Source organism: Ambystoma mexicanum, chromosome 5p (genome assembly GCF_040938575.1).
Source record: "Ambystoma mexicanum isolate Mex_15411 chromosome 5p, UKY_AmexF1_1, whole genome shotgun sequence".
NCBI lineage: Eukaryota > Metazoa > Chordata > Amphibia > Caudata > Ambystomatidae > Ambystoma > Ambystoma mexicanum.
This window is the reverse complement of record NC_090930.1, coordinates 1,185,953,990-1,185,978,446: the sequence shown is the minus strand read 5'-3', so window position 1 is coordinate 1,185,978,446 and position 24,457 is coordinate 1,185,953,990. Positions and strand designations below refer to the sequence as shown.

General features: G+C 46.2%; 1 long non-coding RNA gene across 1 annotated transcript; it reads right to left on the bottom strand.

Annotated features, from left to right (window-relative positions):
• Positions 1-20,989: 20,989 nt before the first annotated feature.
• Positions 20,990-21,758, bottom strand: LOC138481762 (uncharacterized). Its single transcript, XR_011274388.1, has 3 exons — positions 21,669-21,758; positions 21,216-21,315; positions 20,990-21,097 (listed from the first exon to the last, which is right to left on the bottom strand). It is a non-coding gene; the product is annotated as an uncharacterized lncRNA (long non-coding RNA).
• Between the last annotated feature and the right edge of the window lie 2,699 nt (positions 21,759-24,457).

The following is a 24,457-nucleotide window of genomic DNA, read 5'->3' as shown; positions in this document are numbered from 1 at the left end:
CCCTTGGGGTATCACAGTGTTTGTACAGAAGTAGAAAGACAGTCAGTACAGCAGGTGAGAACATTATTCTTTTGAAAGATCGGTAGGCATGTTCATTTTGGATGTTGGGTGGCAGAGAGTTCCAGAGGCAGGGCGCTGTGACACAGAAACTCACCACACCTGCTCTATTGCTTTTGTAGCACGCAGTGGTTAGGGTAAGGCTGGCTGATGATCACAAAGGATGCACATTGTATTTCAAAGCAATGCTGTTATTGAGATAGTGGGGGGCCTCTTTAGAGATGAAATGGTGTGCAAGAGTCAATGGGCCTCATTACGACCCAGGCGCTAATGGGTTAACGGTGCCGTAAAAGGCTGCAGCACCGCTAACCTATTAGCGTCTAATTACGAGGTCCCTTTGCGGGACCCGACCTTAATGGCTGGTTTTACCAGCCGTTGAAGTAGGGACCCGTAAAGGGACCTTGGTGCTAAGTACGGTGCCGCAATTTGCGGCATCGTACTTAGCGCCTTCCCCATTCCCATTGAGCCCTATGGGGCAAAAATGGGAATGGGGAAGGGCCCATGGTGAATGGGGAATTACCGCCCTGCCAACCTTGGAATGGGGCGGTAATTCCGCCATTCACCATGGCGGACCCCGGGATGGACCATGGTGCTAATAGTGTAACGCTCACCTGATTCTCGCAGAGGCGCCGGTCTTGACTGGGCGACTACCGTATCTTCAAAGGTGATGTGTAGCACCCGGTTGGCTCTTTGGGCAGGACCTCTGTGCACTGTATGCCTGACGTGTAGAGTAAGATGTCTGCAGATAGAAAATATGGGGTTAATGAACTGGGGTTATTGGGGTGTCCCTATCTCTTTCCTCTTCTCCTCTCCTGTAGACCCCCAAAGGTTAATGCTCTCACCTTAGGTAAGTGAATGCCGAGCTCTCCATCTGCCTCGGGGCAGGGTGCTGTAACCAGTTTCTTCACTGGATAGGTAGCGCAGGCCTCTTGACTTCAGAGGACTGCTGTCCGTCGTTTACTGCACGAACGGTAAGTTTCGAGTCATTCAAATGTCTTTAAAGTCTTTAGTAATGATGTCTCTTGTTTTGTAGGGTTCCGGCGATGGCGGATGACGGGCTGAAGTGAGTTGAAGATGGAGCCCGTGTGATGAATAGAAGCGCCTGGAAGCACGTAAGTAAGCGATTGTTGCCTGCTTCACGATGCGCTCTAACTGTCTTTTTATTTTGCAGGTACGAGTTCGGAGCGGCTGCAGGGTGCCGGAATACCCACTGGATTAGATGTGGAAAGGAGTAATGGCACGTGAGTATTAAAGTTCCCCAATGTCTTTAAACGCACCTTGTTTTGTCTTTCAGATGCGGGATGCAGCGCCGAAGGCCTCCGGAGCGTGCGAAGAGTTGGTAAGCTTTTGTCTTTCAGATGCCGGAATGCAGGGTGAAGACCTCCAGAGCGCACGAAGAGTAGGTAAGCCTTTGCCTTTCAGATGCCGGCATGCTAACCTGTTCTTTCTTGTCTTTATAGGTGTTGCTGAAGACTGGATTCAGGATGGTAAGCCTTTTCCTTTCAGATGCCGGAATGCTAACCTGTTCTTTTTTGTCTTTATAGGTGTTGCTGAAGACTGGATTCAGGATGGTAAGCCTTTTTCCTTAGGCCCAGGACCGGATGCAGAAGACACGATGAGCGTTCTGCTGCAGAGGTTGCAGAATAACGCAAAGCAAGATTCATCCACCGGGTGTGGTTTATATAGCCTCCTGTAGTGCTTCGGTGTCTCCTTCCACAGCCACGCCTAGGTAAGAAAAGAGTTCCTGCTTTCCAGAAGAGTTCCAGTGTTCTGAATCTAGGGAGTGGCCCCAGCCCCACCCAACAGGAAAAGTAGTTCCAAACAGAAGGGGATCAGAGGCTCAACTGGCAGGCAAGTAAGCAGCATGGTCTGCTGCAGGTAAGTCCACCCAAGCATTATGAGCCCGGCGCTTCCAGCGCTGGGACTGGGCATATTTATGAGCCTGGTGCCACTGGCACCAGGACTGGGTCCAAAAGGTCCCAATTGGGACTGGTTGGCACTCGGAACCTGGGTTATGGATCTGCTTCCAAGGGAGTTGGGAAAACCCTGACCTTTTGGAAGCAGAGATCATGACAAATAGCACCATGGTTTAGCGCCGGGGTCGTAATGAGGCCCAATGTTTTACATTCTATGCAGGGTGTGATGGGCAGCCAATGGACCTCTCACCTGGTTTCTGAGGTGTGTTCTGAATGACATAAGCCCAATACTGCATGAAGGGCTTTATTTTGAAGAAGTTGTAGTTTAGCAAGGTTTGTTGCTGAGGTGCCCATGAAGAGCAGATTGCAGTAGTCTAGTTTACTCATGATGATAGCTTTTTCAAGCGTGGGGCAATTGTTTGGAGAGAGAAATTGTCTGCTCAAGGAGATGAGTTTAGCAGTGTAGGCCGAGGATGAGGCCAGGGCATTGATGTGTTTGGTCATGGACACGTCTGCATCCAGGTGGACACCCAGAGTGTCACCCAACTGTCAGAGTTGCTGGGAATATAGGACCTATTTTAGGTAGAGATGCACTACCCTCTGGAGGTCTAGTTACTGTGCTCTGGGGTGGTTTAGAGAGAGACCTGACTTGGAGTCAAAGGGAGGTACTAGTGAGATCCTTGACCCCAGGGAAGAAACTCATAAAAAAACACTCTGGAAGTGAAGAAGTCCTCCAAAGTTAGAAGACTGGACTACTTAGATGATCTGCCTGTGGTGTAATGAGCGGGTGATGTTTGAGAGAAAGAAGGCTGAAGGCTGGTTATCAATAAGTAGATTTTAGATCATTCTTAGGGAGTAGTAGGGGTGCGCTTACGGAGACATGCTTCTGCACTACTCTTTCCTATGGTTGCCATGGTTACTATTTTGTGAGTATCGTACTAACCTAGCGGTGTGTCTCTGTGAGGGTTTTGCATGTTCTAATGCATATATGAAGCTGAAAAGAAAAGACCACCCCGCAAAAATAAATAACCTCAGTATCATGGGTAAATCAAAGCAAAAAGGAAATTATACTCTGAGGTATATAAATATATTATACCAATGCTCTAGTCAATGAATGCTGCCCAATACAGTCAGAAAGAATGTTAAGTGATGCAAAGAAACAAACTGTATCCATGCTCAGCAACGTGTGGACATGGAGAAGATAATATAGAAGAATCGCTTTAATAGGAAAACCATATATAAATCAGATATTGTAAACAAAAAACATAAACAATTGTGCAAAGATCACCAAGTCAATGTTGTATATTAAATAGCCTTTTCAATGTTGTAAAACTTGGGGTTTCACCCATATGTAACCCTGGGCAATCCACACTTGGACCCCTTACTCACTGTGCCTTAGAGAGGTTCACCTTCACCTCACTGAGGAGGCTCAACAAGGCCGAAACACATGTCTGGGGTTGCTGATGGTGCTCGTGTTCAGAGGAAAATTGCCTAGGATTTCGGTGCTGGACTGCCCTTGTGGGTGGGACAAAGATTGATATGCACATTGATATTTCTCCTTTGTGGAGGGTGCAGTGAGCTAACAGGTGTTTGTAGACCCTCCTGAGTGGAAGAAATTCCATAGAACAGGGTATTTGACCCATGTACGTTCTCCGTAAAGGGGCTCCCACGCTCCTTTTCAAGTCCACTTAAGGGATGTTGGATTGAGGCTAACACTTTCATCCACCAACACTGCAGGCACTCCACTGGCCCTGTCTGATTTGGAGTGGGAGGTCACGCTGACTGTGCTTGCAGTATATCTGCTAACGACCTGCCTCCACCTCTATCCATTCTGCCTTCCCGGAACTGAGCGGCAGAAACCACCGCTTGACTCTGTGAAAAGGCAGATGGTGTGATTGGCTGTAATTAGCTATTTCATTGCCACTGCTAGCTCGGTTATAGTGACAGACCCCATCACATTCTGCTTTTAATTTGTGGCAGAGTGGAAGGAATTATTTTGGCGTCTCTGAAATATGGAAAGAGAAAGTAGAAGTGGGACTCCCTATGCTATCCATGAGAGGGCGGTTTGCTACCAAAAAGCAACCTGTGGTGGAGAAGGTAATCCACATGGAACATCTCCGTCAGCCATGTTGATTACTGCCCATGGGCAGCCCTTAGTGCTGGATGTGAAATGGCACTGGCTGCCGGCCTGGCCACCAGAAGATGGAAGCTCTGCTTCAGTCAGGTTTCCTGAATAGTGGCTTTAGTGCCCTGCAAAGCTAGGCGTTTTAATACATTTTACTCTCCCAGTGCTCTTTAAAATGAACCGTTTCACACAAACAGACCATACAAGCTTCTCTTGTCACTAGTTTGTTCTATAAAGTAATTCAATATGTTTTGTTATTGTGTGCAACACCGCCACAGTATCTCACTTCACAGCTATAGCACTGGCAGAAACAGTGCAAACTTCATTCACACACAGGAAACAGCACCTGCAGCACTAGTTTCAACTTTCCTGACATGCTGCTAAGGTACACTATGGGTAACATCAGACAAAGTGACCCCACACAAAATACAGGCACAGAACAGAGAGCAATCGGCACTGAACGCTTGCCTTTGAACACCAGAGAGTTACACCATTGACAACAGTGCTCCAAGCAGCTAACACAAACTAAATAGGTAGATCATGGGTAGCAGCAGGCCCGAATCCCCTCAAAGAGACCCATAACAGTCGCAGCCTTGCCAAAAGCAGAGCAAAGTTCCCGTAATTATGAGCTTTCCTCTTAAATGCAGCAAACACAGGAACCTCGTGGGCAGGACCAATACAGACGTCTCTCAGAATTAAAACAGGGACAGGCAAAAAGCACATAGGGTCAGCACAAGCTTTCCTCAAACATATAACACATGGACTCGACTGGTGCAAAATGTTCTCAAAATCCATCAGGTCCATCATTGGTAGGGCCAGTGGAATCTTTCGTCACAAACAGGCGCAGCATGTGCAGGGTCACTGAAAGTGTCCCCAATAAACAAGTATGCATATAGCATGGGCAGAGCAAGTGCAAGCTTCTCTCTCAAAAAGGTACAGTATGTGTATGAGGAGAGCAACCTTAACTCGCAAACGGTTCAAAATGGGCAGGTGGACATTTCCTCACAACATAATACCACTTGGGCATATCAATACAAGCTTTCCTCACAGACCGGTACGCATACAAAATGTGCAAGGCCGGTGCTTCTTCCCCTCACAAATGGGTGCAGGCACAGCATGGACAAGGCTACTGCATGTTGCCGTGACAAATGGTTAGTTGCACTGCAATTGTAGGACCAGGCCACGCTTCCCTCACAAATGAGTAGACGTACAACATGAGCAGGGCCAAAGCGCAAATGCATACAGCATGTACATGGTACATGTACCAAATCCCAATTCATTGAATCTTATTGTTACCTCAAAATGTGGGGGGAGACCCCATGCACCCTCCTCCCCCACCCTGCAACCATTGCTTCAGTATGCCCAACCCCAACCATCATCTATATATTTGCAGTAAAAGAATTGTATACAAGTGGTACATTAGGTGAGTTGGGATGTGATGGAAGTGCCAATTTCCATGCAGGGTTAGTGAAAGCTTGCCTCACAAAAAGGTACAATATGGCAGGGCCAGTGCAAATGCTTTGCAAACAGGCCCTGAAACACCTTGCTGCTGCCAGTGAAGGTTTTCCTTACGAATTTGAACAAGGTCAGCATTGACTTGGCAATGCAAATTGTCATCAAGGGCATATATTATGGGCATGTGTTTTGCACAGAAGGACCAGTGCAAGCTTTGTTCACTCTCGTGCAGGCATGCCTTGTGCCAGACCAGTCCAGTTTTTATAATGAGCTGGTACAGATACATCATGGGAATAGCTGGTGCAATATTCCCTTACAAAAGGTAGCAAGTACAGCTGAGTCATGTCATTACAATCAAGGTAAACAAGCATACACAAAGCCAATAGGGTTGGCTATTTTATGGTAAAACTATTTCCTGAGTAAATGCAGTGACAGAGGTGGAGGATTGTGATGAAGGAGAAGTACTGTGATGAAGGAGTAGGACCTTGAGGAAGAAGGTGGACTATGCCAACAGATAATACAGAAGTAAGGCTGTGGTGAAGTAGAAGGACTGTGAGGAAGGAGAACGACTGTGATGAAAGAGAAGGTCTATGACAAAGGAGAAGGCTTGTGATAAAGGACTGTGGGGACGTATGTAAAGTGGTCTTGCATAGCATTCTTCTGCCATTTTGATGGCATTGCAGAAAGATGGTGCCAAAGAAGGACTGTGATGAAGGAGAAGGACCATGATGAAGGAGAAGGACTGTGACAAAGGTAAACAACTGTGCTGAAGAGTACTTTACTGACGGAGACAGACTATAATGAGGAAAAGGGACTGTGATGAAAGGAGAAAGACTCTGAGGAAGAAGGACTGTCATGAAGAACTGTGATTAAGTAGAAGATCTGTAACAAAGAAGGGGGCAGTGAAGAAAGGGAAGGGATATAATGAAAGAGAAGGTATAAGGAAAAAAGATCTGCTATGTTAAGAGTCTTTTATACTGCACACATCATAACCTTAGTGGTCTTAAAGCACCAAGCCTTGTCTAAATGGAGGTCATTTGTTATCCTACACAGGGTAACAACCAGACTCTGGTCTATGGGATAAAAAGGAAAGAGGGGCTATTGGGAAAGGGAGAGGGTAAAGGTAAGAGAAGAGACAGACGTATATTCAGGTATGCATAGAAATATAAAACAGGGCATTGAGATAACCATAGCCGGGGTGCATGTGTAGACATAGATTTTTTGATCAGATAAAATTAAGAGAAATTAAGTCTGTCCAATTTTGAAAGTAAACTTTCATGGTGTCAAATAATTGTACAATGCTGTAGTGGTATGGGCATGCATTATGTTGTGGATTTCTAACCACCATGAGGTGTGCTCAAGAGAGGCCATGAGTTATGGAAGATTCCAAAACCAGGTACTCAGGATGAATTCCCCCCTACTGAAAAATGTGCAGAGTCTGCTAACAGAAGTGTCACAGCCAAGAGTAGGCCATGTGCCTGATGAATGCTAGAATACACAATTTTTATTATACATTATTATTATTAGTATTACTATTATGTTCCTTTCTTGCTATATGGCTCAACAATAACCAAACAAACACAAAATGAAATGAAATATATAAACAAAGAATTGTTACAAACAAATGTAAAACATGCATTACAATATTACAATTCAACAAATATAATCGCAGTTTGATAATTCATTGTCAGATAAAAATGGTAAGCATCGGTGAGCCCACCCCATTTCACTCCAGATTCAATTATTTTTTTTTTAAAACGTAACTGCCAAGACAGTAGGGCTATTTCGACAGCCAAGTAAAAAGTTCTACAAAGAGTCATGAGCACCCAATACTAAAAGTTATGGGGCAAAAAAGTATTAAATGTTTAAGCGTCACCACCTGGCTATCTGTTTCACACGAGCAACAGGTTATAGAATCAATGGATATCCTACGGTATCAAGCCAATAGCTCTCTAGTTGGAAACAAATTCCATATTAATCTTAAAAAGTTGCGTCTGATAATTCGATCTGGATAACTACTCAAAGATGGGGCCAATACACCAGCTGCTTTAAAATGAAGTTTCAGATGTTTCAAAGATTCATAGGAATGCATAGAGTCGGTGGTGGAAGCCCAATCAAAAACTGCCCGTTTTACCTTCGTTAGGTCAGTGACCGGTTCACTAACTGTAAGCCCAACACCAACCAGTAAGTGGAGAATTACGGAATTCGGAATAAGCACATATAAATGTATCACCATTATCACTAAGAGTGCATTATAATCCATAAATAGGGATGGCCCATTCCTTGTTCACAGAATCTTATAATAAAAAGATGAACATGTCCAATGGGCACGACATTTAAGAAAATACAGACCCAGTTCATACCTAACTACTAGTGAAGAAATGCCACTTGACACCTGCAAGACCTTTCTCCACATCAACCCCTCAATAATAGGTAGGAAATTCAAAGACCAAGAGGCAAGAATCTCACAACCATACAACATTTTTGGCATGATTTCCCCTCATACAATCTCAGGCATGGTCAAAGAGAAAACGTACTATACCCAACATCCACCAGTATCAGCTGCTTACAAAGTGCCACCCCACGGTCCATCAACCAATCTTTAACAGAGTTCTTGCACTGAGTTGCAAAGATGGGGAAACCCAAGCAAATAAAACTATCGACCTTCTCAAGAAATTTCGGCCCCACTCACCATGTAAAAATTGTCAGTTTCCTCTTAGTGGTGCAATGCAAAATCTCTGTTAACCTTGAGATTATGTAACGTAGTGAAATTTTCAAATGCATCAACCAGACACTGCAGCCCTATCCTGGTGCAATAAAAAAATATAAAAATCACCCGCAAATGCAAATCAAACAGATTTCAGGTTGTAAATTCTAGGGGTAGCGAGTGCCACAGGATTTTAAAACTCATCACTGTCGCTCATATACAGATTAAACAGGGAGGGCGCAAGTACGCACCCCTGCCTGACACCTCTAAAAGTCGAAATTGTACGTGACAAGGTCTCTCTCTGAATGAGCAATATCTGAATATTAGAGTTGGTATACAAACCAACTATCAAACGCAACAATCCATCTGGGATACCCCGTCTCTGCAACTTTTGCTAAAGCAGACTCCTATCAACCGCATCAAAGGTGGCTGACAGGTTAATTGTGGCCAAATAGGCCGAATGGTATTTTTTATTCCACACCTGATTTAGGGTGGCTTTAAGCACAAAGCCATTGAGGGAAGTATCAACATGTTTGGAAAAGCATGTCTGCCATTTTGGATGCTGCCTGTTTCTTTCTGCCAGGATTCTAGATGTTCCAACAGCAAGGCTGAAAAGATCTTGCCGTCAGCATCGAGAATTGCTATAGAGTGGTAATTTGCCAGATCGGAACGGGATCCTTTTTTGAAAATTGGAAGAACATAAGCAGTTGACCAAGACTCCGGAAACAGATAAGTTGACGCAATGTCCTCAAACAAAATAGTTAAAATGTATGCCAAAGTGCCAGAATCCCCCTTAAACTAAATATTCTGCAGCTTATTAGGCCCAGCAGCACGGGAGGAACTGATCTTGCTAATTAAGTCATCAATATGTTCTTGGTCAACCAGTAGTTTGCAATGGCAAACTGGAAATGAGTTGAATAAATAACTAATAGTATCCCCACCCCTGGGTTTATCAAAGACATTTCCATAATAAGAAACCCACAGTTTCTCGGAAACAGATCGTATTCAATGTTCAGGTTGACTGGTCTCTAGATCATACATCAGAGACTAAAAAATCCTTGTATCCTTAATGTTAAACACATGTGTTCAGCATCACGCTGGTTTCGAAGGGCCTCAGTACCATGAAGCCAATTTCGTTAGGCCTGCTTAACGTTCTTAATTTGCAAATACAGCAAGCTAGGGGAGATACACTTTTTAGCTCTTAATGTTTTGATCTGTGCTCACAAATACTTTTTTTAACTAATGACAATTTGATCAAAAACATGAACACGCTTTTTCAGGGGTTTCCCAATGCGTCGATGTAGGCTACAGACTATAAGATCATGCCAAAAATACTCATACTTATCAACACAAAATGTGTTATACTGTCATTCATTAGATGTATGAATTAAACATACAGAAGCAATGCCATTAACCATCTGCACCAAGCCAGGATTCCAACTAACCCGATTACTGGATAGATAAACCCCTAAAACAGGGGAATACACTTCAGACGTAGGGTAAGGTAAGATCACAATGGCCAGCATGCCAATTAACATTTAATAGCAATATATCCAATGCTGGCTTATACAATAATCGAATGTGTGTAGCTGAAATACCAAATGCTAATTGCATTGTATCAATAAGTGTTAGTTGTGAAGATGTATAAACCAAGGTTAATAGGCCACCAAATGGGCGTCCATGAATGCCTTTTGTTGCAGGTTGAAAATTGATGGTGTACCCTTCAAATGCTGGCAATTGGATCAACCATGTTTCCTGAAGTGCTATAACTAGGTGGTCTTTTAGCACAAGACCTACTGATGTATTAGTCAGTAGATTAACATGGGCCCTGGTATTCCAAGATATTAGAGTTAAGCGAAAAGGCAAGGTCAATGTACTGAGGCAATTACTATTTCTCATTGGCGAACAGTGCCCCCGAAAGCCACCACCAATACTTCGGTTGTTCTTTAAGGATCAGGGCACTTTTATACAGCTGAATCTCTCTAACTAAACTTCCCGTCATTCAAACTTTCCCCACCCAACCTCTGGTTGGTTTACACTGACAAGTCAAAACCTAATACTCTAATTGCATGTAGTTCATTCATCATCAGATCCATCACAATCTTAGATCGCAAAAATATGATGACCCAATCTGTCCTGAAGTCATCTATGAAATCAACTCGATACAATATCGCTAGAGGATTGATTAAGGCAAACAAGGCGTAATGTGTTAGAACGATTAAGAGACACTGGCCCTCATTACAACCCCGGCGCTAAACCATGGCGCTATTAGCACCATGGTTGGTGCCAGTGTTGTAACGAGTCCGCCATGGTGGAATGGGGAAATACAACCCCATTCCAAGGTTGGCGGGGCGGTAATTCCCCATGCCGCCATGGCCCTTCCCCATTTTTGCCCCATAGGGCTCAATGGGACTGGGGAAGACGCTAATTACGGCACTGTAAATTACGGTGCCGTAATTAGCTCCTAGGTCCCTTTGCGGGTTGGTTTTTTAATGCCTGCTACAAGCAGGCGTTAAAGTGTAACCCGCAAAGGGACCTCGCAATCAGGCATTAAGGGTTTAACGGCGCCGACATCTTTTACGGCGCCGTTAACCCCTTAACGCCTGGGTTGTAATGAGGCCCACTGTCTTAGTTTCCGGTAAAGCACTGTCCAAAAGCAGTTGTGCAACTTGATTATGACATTCGTACCTCCCAGATGTCATATTTACGGATGAACCAAATGTACTCCCATAATTTGAGGAAGTGGTGGTGAAGGCGGCCCAAGATGCTTTAAAAAAGCTCCCCACCCCATGAACCTCTAAGAATGCTAAAGACTGTCAGGGTAATTCATGGAATCAAGCGCAGAAGTGGCACACGCATCTGGCGCACAGAGGGACCGTGCGCCAGCTTGCGCCAGCCACATGTGTCAAAACCCATTTACGCGCACCGCATATTCATGGATTTCCCCATCCATATCCAGCCGTGGCGCAGCGTGGCGCAATGACCTTGCAGCAGTGCCAGTTACACCCCTAACCCCGCCTCTTGTACCAAAAGCAGCCACACAAATCCCCTACATGGCGCAAAGGCCAGTGGACGAGCATACAGCCCCCCAAAACCGAAATTGCACTAAAAATGCCACTCAGCCCTCACGCGACAACCCAATTGGATGTAAAACTCCCTGTGCACCTCTCGGAATACGCGTACCGTGCTCGCGCCAGCCCAATCGTGTGTAAAACTCCCTGCGCACCCCTCGGAATACGTGTACCCTACTTGCGTCAGCCCAATCACGTGTAAAACTCCCCACGCACCCCTCGGAATACGCGTACCCCGCTCGCGCCAGCAAAATTACGTGGAACAAGTCCCCCCTGTGGTTTGTGCTGGCTGCAGGGCATGGCCAGGGGTTGTAGGGGTGTCCCCTGTGGTGTGGGCTGCTGTGGGGCATGGGGAGGGTGGATAGGCTGCCTGCGGGGCATGTCCAGTGGTGATGGGCTGCCTGCGGGGCAGGGGGTCGGTGGATGGGCTGCCTGCAGGGCATGTCCAGGGGTGATGGGCTGCCTGCGGGGCATGTCCAGGGGTGGTGGGCTGCCTGTGGGGAATGGTCAGGTTGGATGGGCTGCTTACGGGGCATGGGGAGCGTGTATGGGCTGTCTGTGGGGCATGTCCAGGGTTGTAGGGTGCTCCCCTGTGGTGTGGGCTGCCTGCAGGGGGTGCATGTCACTCCTCACCACACGGGTGCGTGAATATGGGGGTACGCGAGTGTGCTTTTCACATGATTCCACTGGCGCTAGCAGGGTACGTGTATTCTGGGGGTGCGCGAGAAGTATTACACGCGATTGGGCAGGCGTGAGCGGGGTACGTGTATTCCGGGGGTGGGTGAGGATTTTCACACGCGATAGGGCAGGCGCGAGCGGGGTACGCGTTCCTCATGCAACCCCGGAATACGTATACCCTGCTCGCGCCAGCCTAATCGCATGAAAAAGGATGCGCGTGCTTGGATCACCTGCTAACGCATCTCGCAAGCAGGTCACGCCACAATGGAGCCCCATCACCTGTGAGCATGCCAGCAGGCAGCCCACGCCACAATGGAGCCCCCCATCACCTGTGAGCATGCCAGTAAGCATGTCTCCAATCATGTTCACTCCCAGTGACGGCAACCCGCCAGTGGGCCCGACTCATGTCCCCCCCCAGACCACCCCCAGTGATGGCAACCTGCCAGCAAGACCGACTCTTGTCGCCCCACACCACCCCCAGTGACAGGCAACTGGGAGCAGGCCCCCCAACACCACCCCCAGTGATGGCAACCTACCAGCAGGCCCGACTCATGTCCCCCCCACACCACCCCCAGTGACGGGCACCTGCCAGCAGGATCCAACTCATGTCCCCCCCACACCGCCCCAGTGACGTGGGGGCATACATGCATGTAGCAAATGTCCACCCAAATCCCACCCCACGCTGGCCCCCCACAGTGCAACTCCACACCCATCCATTGTCCCCACTTCTCAGTACAGGCCCCATGGCATGTCATGCACAGAAGCACACATGCATGCACCCAAAGACATGCCCAACATGGCCACACAGCAGCGACAATGACAACTGACACATGCACCAAACTAATGAGAGCAGACAACACAAATATGTGAACTGATGAAAATGTATTAAAAAATAAAATCAACCAAACAAAAAGAAACCATGCCAAGGAAAAATAAATGAATGTGAACATAACTGAAATGCAAAATCCATAAAAAGTGTGATCCCCAAAAAAAGCAAATCCTCAAAGGGGTCTATGTCCAGAAAATAAAATCAGAATCCAAATGGTAAATAAAAGGAAAGCATTCCATTATGGGTGTGAAAAACATAAAAGAAACAAATCCACAGTTCCAGCACTATTCATAATTAAAGTTGTTAGGGTCATTGATCCCGAAACCAAACAAAACCTAGTAAAAACCCTACAAAATATAACTATGTACAAAAAGTGGAGCAATGTCCATCGACTCCAAAATAAAAATAAAACGAAAGGAAACCTAAGCCTAATAAACTATATACAATGGCGGCGGGCTAGTCCTACGGCTCACCGTTCTTACAAAGAGTATTGGCCAGGGTGTCATTGAACTCTGAGTCTATGTCCCGGAGGCGGGACTGGGCTCTGTCCTCTGGGGCTCGCAGGGACACCGACATGCTCTCCACCAACTCCCTACAAGTCTCCTTGTGAAACTGTACCTGGCCCAATGCCCACCCCATGGAGTTCTCCACCCTGACCATGGTGAGCTGTGCCCTCTCTGCCCACCACCACTCTGCATCCATTTGCTGGCCCATCCGCTGCAACATGGTAGACACACATAGTCCAGGGTCCTCCTGCCCTTCGGCCGATGCCTGCCCCCGTGAGGTTGTATTCCCCCGAGTCCAGACGCCTCCTTCGTCGAGCCTGGTGCTGCTGCCTTGATGTCATCTGCCTGTGCTACCACAACTGGCTCTGGGATGCTGACGACCCCCAAGGCTGTCATGGACGTGCCCTGCTGGAAGTTGCCTGCACATCCTCCATTGCCAGAGATCCTGTTGCTTGGGTGACCACCTCTGCTGAATCTCCGACTCCCGACTGTGGCAGGGATGGGATCTCCACCAGCCTGGCTGCGGTGGATGGGGCAGGTCCACAGGGTGCCCTGGTGGCAACTGGGCCAGAAGACGGCATGGAGGACGACTGGCGCATAGTGGGTGCAGAGGAGGAGAGGGTCACAAGAGTGGTCAGCACATGGAGGAACCCTGTGACAATGAGCCGTCCTAGCCAGTTCAAGATGGCACACAGCTGTTTGTGATGATGTGCGTTGTCCTTCCTGGAATCACGCACATCATCACGAATCACGCGTGTGCGCATCGAGACACTGCCTAGAACCGGCTCAACCCTGTCACAGATTGCCTCGTCCGCAGGTAGAGGGAGGTCAGTTGATGTGGACACATCCTCTACCTCCGGATGGGCCTGGAATGAGGAATCCCTGCTGGTGCAGAGAGATGCAGTCGCAGAATCAGGGACAGGATTACGCACAGGCACCTCCACGGCAATCTGTGCTGCTTCCTGCCCCTGTCCCTTGACTGCACCACTTGCACCAGTGAAATCACCCCGACCAGGCCCCACGTGTGGATCTAATGCAGCCTCCTCCTCCTCCTCCTCACCCACCTCCAACCTGTATGCCTCCGCACCATCTACCACATTGTCCTGCCCCTGTGGGAGCTCACCTGCCACTTCCGCTGCTGAGGAGCCCGCTCCCAACCTTGGCCTCTTGGGCATCCCCTCGGCAGCTGTGGCCGTAGTGGCGGATGCGCCACCAGTCCCCTCGCTTCCGGAAGATGCCATAACCTGGGAGGGTGACTGGGCCTTGCGTCTCTGCCGGTGGAGGCATCCCCGCCACTTTGCTCCACAGGGCCGTCTCGGCCCACTCCTTCACTCGCCGGTGTGGAAAGGGAGACATTGAATACAAGCATCAGGTTACTGAACATAAGTCTGCTAGACACAAAGCAAATGCACATGAGTGGCACTGTCGTATGTCATAGCCATCATCACCTTCCACAACACACGGGTCCTTGCAAGCAACACACATGCACATACACCACCGCACAGTCATGCATCCGTCCATGTCCACCTCCCATCACAGTGCAATCATGGACAGCTAGGCCACAACAGTCAATGCACGCATCGAGATGTGCATGTGTCATGCATCCATGGAGTTTCCCAGTAACACACTCACCACTCAGTAACACGCACATGTACACCATGCATGTCCATGAGGGTGACATAAGCATCCATGATTCACACAACAGACATGGCCAGGTACAGACACAGGCATGCAATCATGTGTGCGTCATCACATGCAGGTGCACATCATGCATAGCAATACACACACCATTGTCATTGCACACGCTTGACCAGACTCACATGCTTCACTGTCATGTCCCTGCAGACAGACATCCATACATGGGGCATGCCAGACATACGTCCACGGTGCACGCACCTGACACACCTCAACATGCACTCGCTGGAGATGAACACATGGACACTTACCACTCCACTCCGGACAGGTCTGCATCTCGAGGACCTGGTGGTAATGCGCTGGGTTAATGCACTCCAGTACCCTCATCTGGATGTTGGTCAGGGTGGCCACAGAGGGGGAAGAGGCAGGGGTGCACCACAGGGGCAGGATGTCCAGCCACGTGGTGGTGCAGCCATGCCCTCTGCGGCTCCAGGTGATGCTGCTGTTGCATCCGACCCTGGTGCCCTTGCAACCCGACAGTCAGTAACATGTGCTGACATGGGCCCAGCGGTAGTGGTAGCTGCACGTGCAGCTGTGGCGACCACCACACAGCCTGCAAGGTCTGCACCCGCGGGCTATCAGGCACCCACAAGGGTTACTTGTAATATGCCGGTACAGTAGGGATGGTGCCAGTGACGTACCAGCACCGCCCATGGCATACCGCCATACTCATGACGACCCCCTTTGTATGTTTGGGAGATTTTTGCCAAGTGAGTTTATCAGGTTCCATGTCAGGTGTGAATGTCTCGTGCCTGTTTACATTTCACACATTGCACTTAATGACGATGGTGTCATGTGTTGCGCATTTGGTTGGCTCTTTAGCTGTTGCATGCCATGGCATGGAGGACGAGGGTCTTGGGGGTTGGGAGGGTTTGGGTGACATACCAGTGATTTTCATGGCCTGTTTTGCAGGGGGGTGGTGGGATATGCACCTTGCATGTGCCTCGCCACGTGCCCTTTCCCCTCCCATGCACAGCGCATGTGTGTGTGGTTGGGGATGTGGGAGCACCACCATGTCCACCCGCCGTGTTGCAACATTGGGCAGGACAGATGCTGCCACAATGATCCTGCACACTACTGGGGTGCATATAGTAGCTGCCCACCAGAGCGGTCAAGGGAGCGGAAGCGTGACTTGAGCACTCCAAATGTGCACTCCACTATGGCCCTGGTTGCAATATGGGCTGCGTTGTATCTTACCTGGGGTGGTGTGGTGGGGTTCCGTATTTGCATCATCATGTGGGTGCTCAGAGGGTAGGCACTGTCCCCTGGGGAGGTGATGATGGTTGTCATTAGTTGGGTTTGTGTATTTGTCTGTGTGTGACATGCATGCATGTGCACAGACATTTCTACTTACTGATGTGCCATGCGTTGCCATGCTCCCACCTTCCAGGGCCCAGCTCAGGGCAGACATTCTTTATATGCAACTGTCATGGTTACACCCAGGATAGTTTGCATGGACAGAGGTGATGATTCCCAAGGCATTGCATGCAACCTGTACATTGATGGGATGCCAGTGCTTGCGGTTGCGGTAGATGTTCTCAGTGGCCTTAAGTGGACTTAGGGCCACATGTGTGCAATCTATGGCACCAAGCACTTTGGGGAAGTATGCCACCCTGTAAAAGTCCTGGACCACGGCCTGCCTTTCTGCGGGTGTTCTGGGCATGTATATGTGCCTGCGGACTGATGGGCGCGCAGTCATGATTGCCAACACCTGGTGTAGGCAGCGTGACTGCGTGGCCGGTGAGATGCCCACAACCATGACAGTTGTCTGCTGAAATGGCCCAGTGGCCGCAAAATGCTGTAAATTGAGCACCTTTTCCAAGGGGCTCAGTGCTTGGGAGCACAAGGTGGGTGATGTGAGGTCATCCTCCCACTCAGTGACAAGGTCTAGGATGATATGAGGTGGAGACCTATACCTGCCATAGACCTCGTCATCAGGCATCTCAAAAAGACTGGTCCTGGGAAGGAAAATGCAGGCCTGGCTATTCTCCTCCTGCGGTGTCCCACGATCACTGCTGCAAGAAATGGGACATTCATCCTAGCTGTATATGCGTGTTTGTTGTTTGTGCGCACTTTTATTCTGCGTGGGGGTGCTTCCGCCTGCTTTCGAGTGGCGGATGTTTTTACACCTGTTCGTGATTTTTTGGTGTGTGCGGGTTTTCCATTTTCAATTCCATGAATTTGTGTTGTTCACGAGAATGTGGGCATTCTGTGTATTTCCCAGCAGTACTTCCCCACTTACACCCTCATTTTCACACCTTGGTCCCCATTCCGCGTGTTCAGCCCCCTTTTTGGTGTGTGCGCTACACGTTGTGCGCTTTCGCTGTGCGCGTCGCGTACAGCGTTCGGGATATCGCAGTGTCGTGTGCGCCACGCAAGGTTTCGGCACAACTCACAGGAAAAACACGCGCACAGACTTCCATGAATCGCTTGTGTGCGATTTGCACACGTGCGCTTGATTTTTCTCGCTTGCGCCACCAATTTCAGCGCACAATTATTCCATGAATCGCCCCCTGTATTGTTATGATTCCTATCTGAGCTAACCCCATGCCCCTGCGTGCAACATTTTCACGCAATGGTGGGATTAAAGGGGATTTTACAGGGTAGGGCTCTTTGTTCTGACACATTAATGTAGTAGCACCACGCCCAAACAGAGGAAAATTAGAAGAAGAACATAAAGGGGGTGGGGGGGCGCAGTATTTTCTGGAACATTGATAAAGTAGTACCAAACCCAGATGTGGTACAATTGGAGGACAAATTAGCAGGGGGCCAATTAGAGGAAGAACATATAGAGGGAGGCACTATATTCTTGTGCATTGATGAAGAAAACCAAGTGCAATTGGAAGAAAAATGTGCGGAGGAAGGAACTATGGTCTTACCAAGTGGAAGTTCCAGTAGCCATTTGATCATAAGCTGCACCAACATAATTGGGTGCCGGCACATAAACAAAGGCAGAAGGATTAACAGGCTGGTGCTGTGAAACGGACAGGGCAATTTGAGAGCCAACTGTTACAGGACTGTGATGGATAACTTACAAAGAATTGCCTGATTTATTTAAATAATGCTGTTGCACAATGAGCAACCCTAAATTGGGCTGCTCCAAATGAGTAGATCTAACAGTGGGTACCATTACCATGGAACGATCAGCTACCGTATCTGTAGGGGCAGGCCTATTATTCGCATCAATGTACAATGCAAAGGTACAGGGATACCTACCTTCTGCTTCTTTTTTTTGTATTGTTTTAACCTTCGACTGAGTTAATAATGACTGCAGACATTGTTTGGAAGCTTGTTTGTTGTTATTAATTATACTCATGTTTTAATTCCCCTGTTTAGATACACATTTCTTTGAATTTCTATTAAAAGAAACGTGTATACAGTTACAAGCACCTTGAACATCACCACCACCTAATACAGATTTCTTTAAAGGATAAACTCTCAATGTCTAATTATTGTACATATCATCCTCCAAATGAACAGGAGAATGAACGCTAATATAAGCATTAGTCAAGTCAACAACCTCTGTAGATGGGAGGGGCAGTGACGACTGAGGCCCCACATTAGTATGTTGCTGACTAGAAACAATATGGACGTCTCCACAATGTACAATTTCCGAGGGGTGCTGTATAAAGTGGGAGCTAATGATCTACCCCCGAAGAACCACCAGGGGTTACCCCCTCACATCCACTAATGGGGACACTCTAAAGGTGACGCCAACACCTCCCCCGTCCCTCGCATAACCTCTCAATGAGACTTTCACTGTACTATGCAGTTTCCCATTTTCAAACTTGAATAGAAGGGATTCCAATAAGACTGAGTGTGATCTTGTCTCAGCCTTAATATCCTCATACAGTGAAACCAAAATGCATAGGACCTGATTTATCTCGGTCAAAATGTCAATGTTTGAACATTCAGTACATTGGTTTAAATGTTTGAAAGCCGCTGAAAGTCTTCACACAAACACATGAGTGGAGTTATAAGATGAACAAGAGGATTCTGACTTTACAGATGACCTGGGGTTGGAGTGGGGTGGGGGGATATTCAGCATGCAAAGGGATTCTCCGGCTTCAAAAATCAGGTCTGATGAAGCAGCAAGTAATCCACCAACTGCTTGTTCCGATTCCACGTGGGTTAAGGAAGACTTGTTTAAAACTGGAAAAAAAGAAATAATTTTGCCATAATTACCCTGAGGCGACATTTCCATAGTGGAAAACAGGATGGATTTAAAAAGGCAGCGACAGGATTAGGCAGATCCCCTACAGTGCTAATACGGTTGCAACAATCCCCCGGAGACGCCAGTAATGGAAGGGAAACTGATAATAACATTTCCTGTTCTGATATTGAAGCTCACAGCTGACGGCTGGACTAATCCCGCTCCACTCCGTACATCAGACATAGGCAGGCACATATAAAATTACACGAGGAGGAGGAAATTTTGTGACGAGCGTATCGAAGACAACAAGTGGCCCAACAAGGCATTAAAGTTAGCGCCGTCAAAAAACAGGGGCAGTCGGTAGTTACAAATTTGAGGAGGCCTGTATCCAAATGAGAGCTCCACGGCCGCAGCTAACAGCAGAACTACAAAACTGCACACAGCCGCACACCATGCACAGGCTTTCAGTTGAGCACACTTCCAGAACAAAGGAAACAGTAAGCAGACTGCAGAAATTCACAGGCTTCTCCACAAGGCTTCCAACACTCCACAGAACCGCACAACTAATTATATTTAAAGTAGGCACAGAGAATCTCACCCAGAATGAGCCAAACCCCCGTTGGACACTCAAAGAGATCCGAGAAATAGTGTCCAGCTACATCTGCATTGGGAGAAGATAATAATGAATAATCCTTGAGATTAACTTAAATTCTTCTTTTATGTATGTAGCAAATAATGTATACTAAGATTAAGTAATATAATACAGGTTCCATGCTCAATCTGCCTGACAGTAACAGGAGTGAGTATGTGAGCATTTTACAGCAGTCATTGCTCAAAACTGCCTGGATGTGGTAGGAGTTGGCATGGCAAGATAATCTATCTGTCACTTCTTAAACTGGTAAACCCTACAGGGATCATATAGTAATGGACAGTAAAATGATATGGCTAATTCCCAATTGATCAAAGATATTGCATATTGATACACTGATGTAGCCAAATAAAAATACCCTGTCTGAGCCCTTTGCGCTCATTGTAAATTATTAAACAATGAGCACAAAACCCATCATAGGTGGGAGATAACCCAAAAATGTCTGCCCCCTTTATGGCGGTGCCTGTTTGGGAGAATTCTCCAGAATGGCTAATTTCCCTTACCTACTGAGTCCCTCGGGGATATAGATATATGTAATACAATAAAGAGCAAGATGATACGTGTTGTTTACTTGCCTCCAACCCCCTCACACAGGAACTCTATAAGGTTTTCCAGCATCACTAGTCCTGAAAAAATGGACCGTCTGCTATAACTAATTTACACAAATGTATGACAAGTTTATTATTCAAATAATTCAAACTGAATTTAAACAAAAAACACTACCCTCACCTAACACAGTGTACTAAACTTTAAAAAACAAATATAAAACAAATATAAAACATCAGATAACTTATTTACACGACACAGAAGATATCACATAACACACAAAAAAATCTCAATGTGTCACTAAAACAACAAGCATACCAACATGTTTCTGTTCTTAACTGCCCAGTTCAGGCGAACATTCTTCAGGGGATAAATTTAAAAGCATCCACTAATCTCTTCCACACCGTGTTGAAAGGGTAGATTCAGGCACCCAAGAGGGTAAAAGGAAAACAACCTCCAAGCCTGTAAAAATAAAGGAAAGGTGAAACCTAATGAGTTCCAAAGAGGGAAGGAAGTACTACAAAATGTAAAAGGAGGCATGGCAAAGGGATTATGCCACACTCACAAGGGTCCCAAAGGGCACCCGCAGATTTACCGTTAAATGGTGAAACTTCAAAGCACGTCACAGGATGACAAATTTGCTGGTTTCCCTCCAAATGAGAAATCAATACTTCAACAAAGCGTCACAGTCCGCTAGAGTATCGCCACACCTAAGTAAGACAAAACCAATACACAGAGACCACATGCTCTGTTATATCCAGAAATCACACTGGCTTCAATACCACTGCACATAAAATCAAGGCGGCTCCAAATAACAAAGTGAATTACCTCCACAAATGTAGGGATCAAGACTGCAGTTCACGATTCAGTAATGAACAAGTTGAAATGGAAACATCCATACCATCAAGCAATAAAGTACAGAGTCAATCTGGAAAGCAATGGGAACATAACAGTAAACACCATTTTTCTTGCATTACCAAAACCTCAGCTAACAACATGCCGTCAACGTGCACTAGGGGGCAAACAGAAGGGGGTGCTTATATTTCACACACGTGAGGAGACCATGCATTATCTAATGTGTAAAGATAACTACTCAGCGTCCATGCTGTCCAACCTCCACAACGTAAAAGACACGCGGAAAATGGATAGCCACACAACATGTGTAAAATAAGTGTAAAATAAAGTCCCCAAACCACCAAAAAATGCAAAAGGTGTCCCGACATGGAGACAATATCATGCACAGAGTCACATTCAAAGGGGAAATGCTGGTAGCGTGCTCACCTATACACACGGAGGGGTTTATTCACTCCACTTGCAGCATTCACACATACTCGGCCAGCACTCGATTCAGAGGAGTCATGGCTGCTGCACAATCTCAAAGCGTCTATGGTTGCGCAGCAACACAAAGAAAGGACTCTGTTAAAGCGTCTATGGTTGTGTGGCAACACAAAGAAAGGACTCTACTTCTCGAAGTTACTCAGGAGTACAACAACCAAGGGGGCCATATTGGAACAGACCCAGGATCAACTGGTGTGGAGGAGTTTAGTGGACACTCAGCGCATCAAAAGGATGTAAATTGCACTAACTTCATCAATTGAACTAAAAACCAAATTGTTCGCAAAAAAGGGGGGGCCCACATGATATATGCATCACACAATGTCCAAAATTATATTTGGCTAACCAAATGCCAATCAATGCTTTCATTGAGCCCTAGCACATTGCTTTGTAATTTGAAATTATTTTTTGCTCTATATTCAATAATTTTCGATCTGTTTCAATTTTGGTATTTCCATGCACCTTTTTCAAAATCAGCCATGTGAAGTCATTGAAACCATGTTTCTTTTCAATAAAATGTTTCACAAGAGGGGCAGTTATCACTTGATTCTTGATACAGCTGCGATGTTCCACCATTCAAACTTTACATTGCCTATTTGTTTTTCCCACATAATGTAGGCCACATGGACAGGTGATCAGATATACAACATTAGCTGTGTTACAATTCGTCATTTCAGTGAAGACCCACTTAACATCAGGTAGAATTTGTAATAATCTAGTTTCTTTTGTTTGTCCACACATGCTGCAATTCCCACATGGAAAATGTCCTTTTACTTCAGGCAAACCCCACAGTCTAGTTTGCCTAACTTGTGGTATCTGCATTTCTGTCACATCATTTCTGATCAGAATATTTCGTAAATTCTGGCTTTTTCTGAAAGCCACTAGGGGAGGCAACACTTCTTTACCACGATATATTTTCTTCCAAGTTTTCATCACAATGTTTTTGATTTTATAGGACAAATTTGAGAAAGTATTAACAAATACAGTGCCAATCTTTTTAATTGGCCTACTACTTTTCTCCAAAAGTGCCTCACGATTGTTATTGTAAGCTCTTTTTGAAGCATTTCTTATAACTCTAGGCGGATAGCCTTTGGCCAACAACTTGTTGGTCAATACATCCGCACTTCGAGCAAAATCATCTTTAAGACTACTATTGCGCTTCAGCCTCAAAAATTGTCCAAATGGCAAATTGTTCTTTAAATGTTTAGCATGGTGGCTATTGAAGTGCAATAAAGAGTTCTTATCAGTAGTCTTATTATAGGGCTTCACTTTTAAAGAACCATTGTGATGGAAAATGGTGATGTCTAGAAAATGAGTCTCACAATCACATTGAGACCCAGTGAATTTCAGAAACCGATTTTGTTGGTTAAGCCATGTCACAAAACAATCTGCCTCTTCTCTTGAGCCATCCCATATGATCAGTATATCATCTATATACCTCAGCCACTTCCTCATATGATTGCTGAAAGGGTTGGTGGCTGGGTATATTACTGCCTTTTCAAAATACTCGACATAAAGATTGGCTAAATTCGGGGCCATGGCAGAACCCATGGCTGTACCCTCAATCTGTTGAAAGAAAGAACCCTGGAATTGGAAAAAAAATGTTGTCAGGGCAAACTCTGTGCACCACAGAAGGAAAGCATTACTCACAGGATGGCCATCCTCTCTATTCATCAACACTTCTTCAACCACCTCAAGTGTGGCTCTTTGGGGTATCACAGTGTACAAAGATTGAATGTCCAAAGCTATCAGTAAGGACTGGCCCGGAATAAACTCAATGTTTTCCAATTTATTAATAGCGTCAGTGGTGTCTCGCAAATAGCTTTTCATTTTCAAAACAGACGGTCTCAAATAGAAGTCTGCAAATTTGGACAAAGGTTCCAAAATCGAATTCACACCAGACACTATGGGTCTACCAGGGGGGTCAACAAGTCTCTTGTGTACTTTGGGCAAGATGTAAAAAACAGGAACTCTTCCTTGATCCCTAATCAGGAATTCGAATTCTTGCTTACTAATCATTTCGGCATCAAAAGCTGCAGTCACCTTTTCTTTAATAATTTTTTTGAGTTTGGCAGAGGGGTCATTAGCCAGTCTCAAGTAACTCACATCGTCAGATAGCAGTCTTTCACATTCTCTTACATAATCACTACGGTTCATCAACACAATCGCTCCTCCCTTATCTGCTTGTCTAATAATCAGGTTCTTGTTTTTTGCTAACTTTAGTGCCGATGCTCTTTGTAACCTACTAAAGTTGGAGTTGTGAGACTTTTCACCAGATTCCAACTTAAGAACCTCTGCCAGCACCTGTCTTTCAAAAACCGTAGATTCGGCAGTATGGGAGTAACTAGGAGCACAAAACGTAGATGTATTGCGCAACCCACTGAGATTATTACTGGTGTATCCTTCATGTTCACTGAAGTATTCATTCAACCGTACCTTGCGCATAAATGCAAAAAACTCTGTTCTAAATTCAAAAGGATCATGAGATTTAGTAATGACAAAACTGAGACCCTTATTCAGGATGTTTTCCTCTTCCGAGGAAAGGACATAGGAGGACAAATTTATCACCACTGATTCCTTGTTCGACTCCTTGTCCTGACCTGGTTATCCCAGTCCCCCCGATTCGGGCCTTGTCCTAAAAAAGGCATCCTTTGTCTTTGTCTATTGCCCCCTCTAGGACCTCTTCCTCTTCCTCTACTCATACTGGCCTGAGCTCCAGGGTCATTATCTCCTGT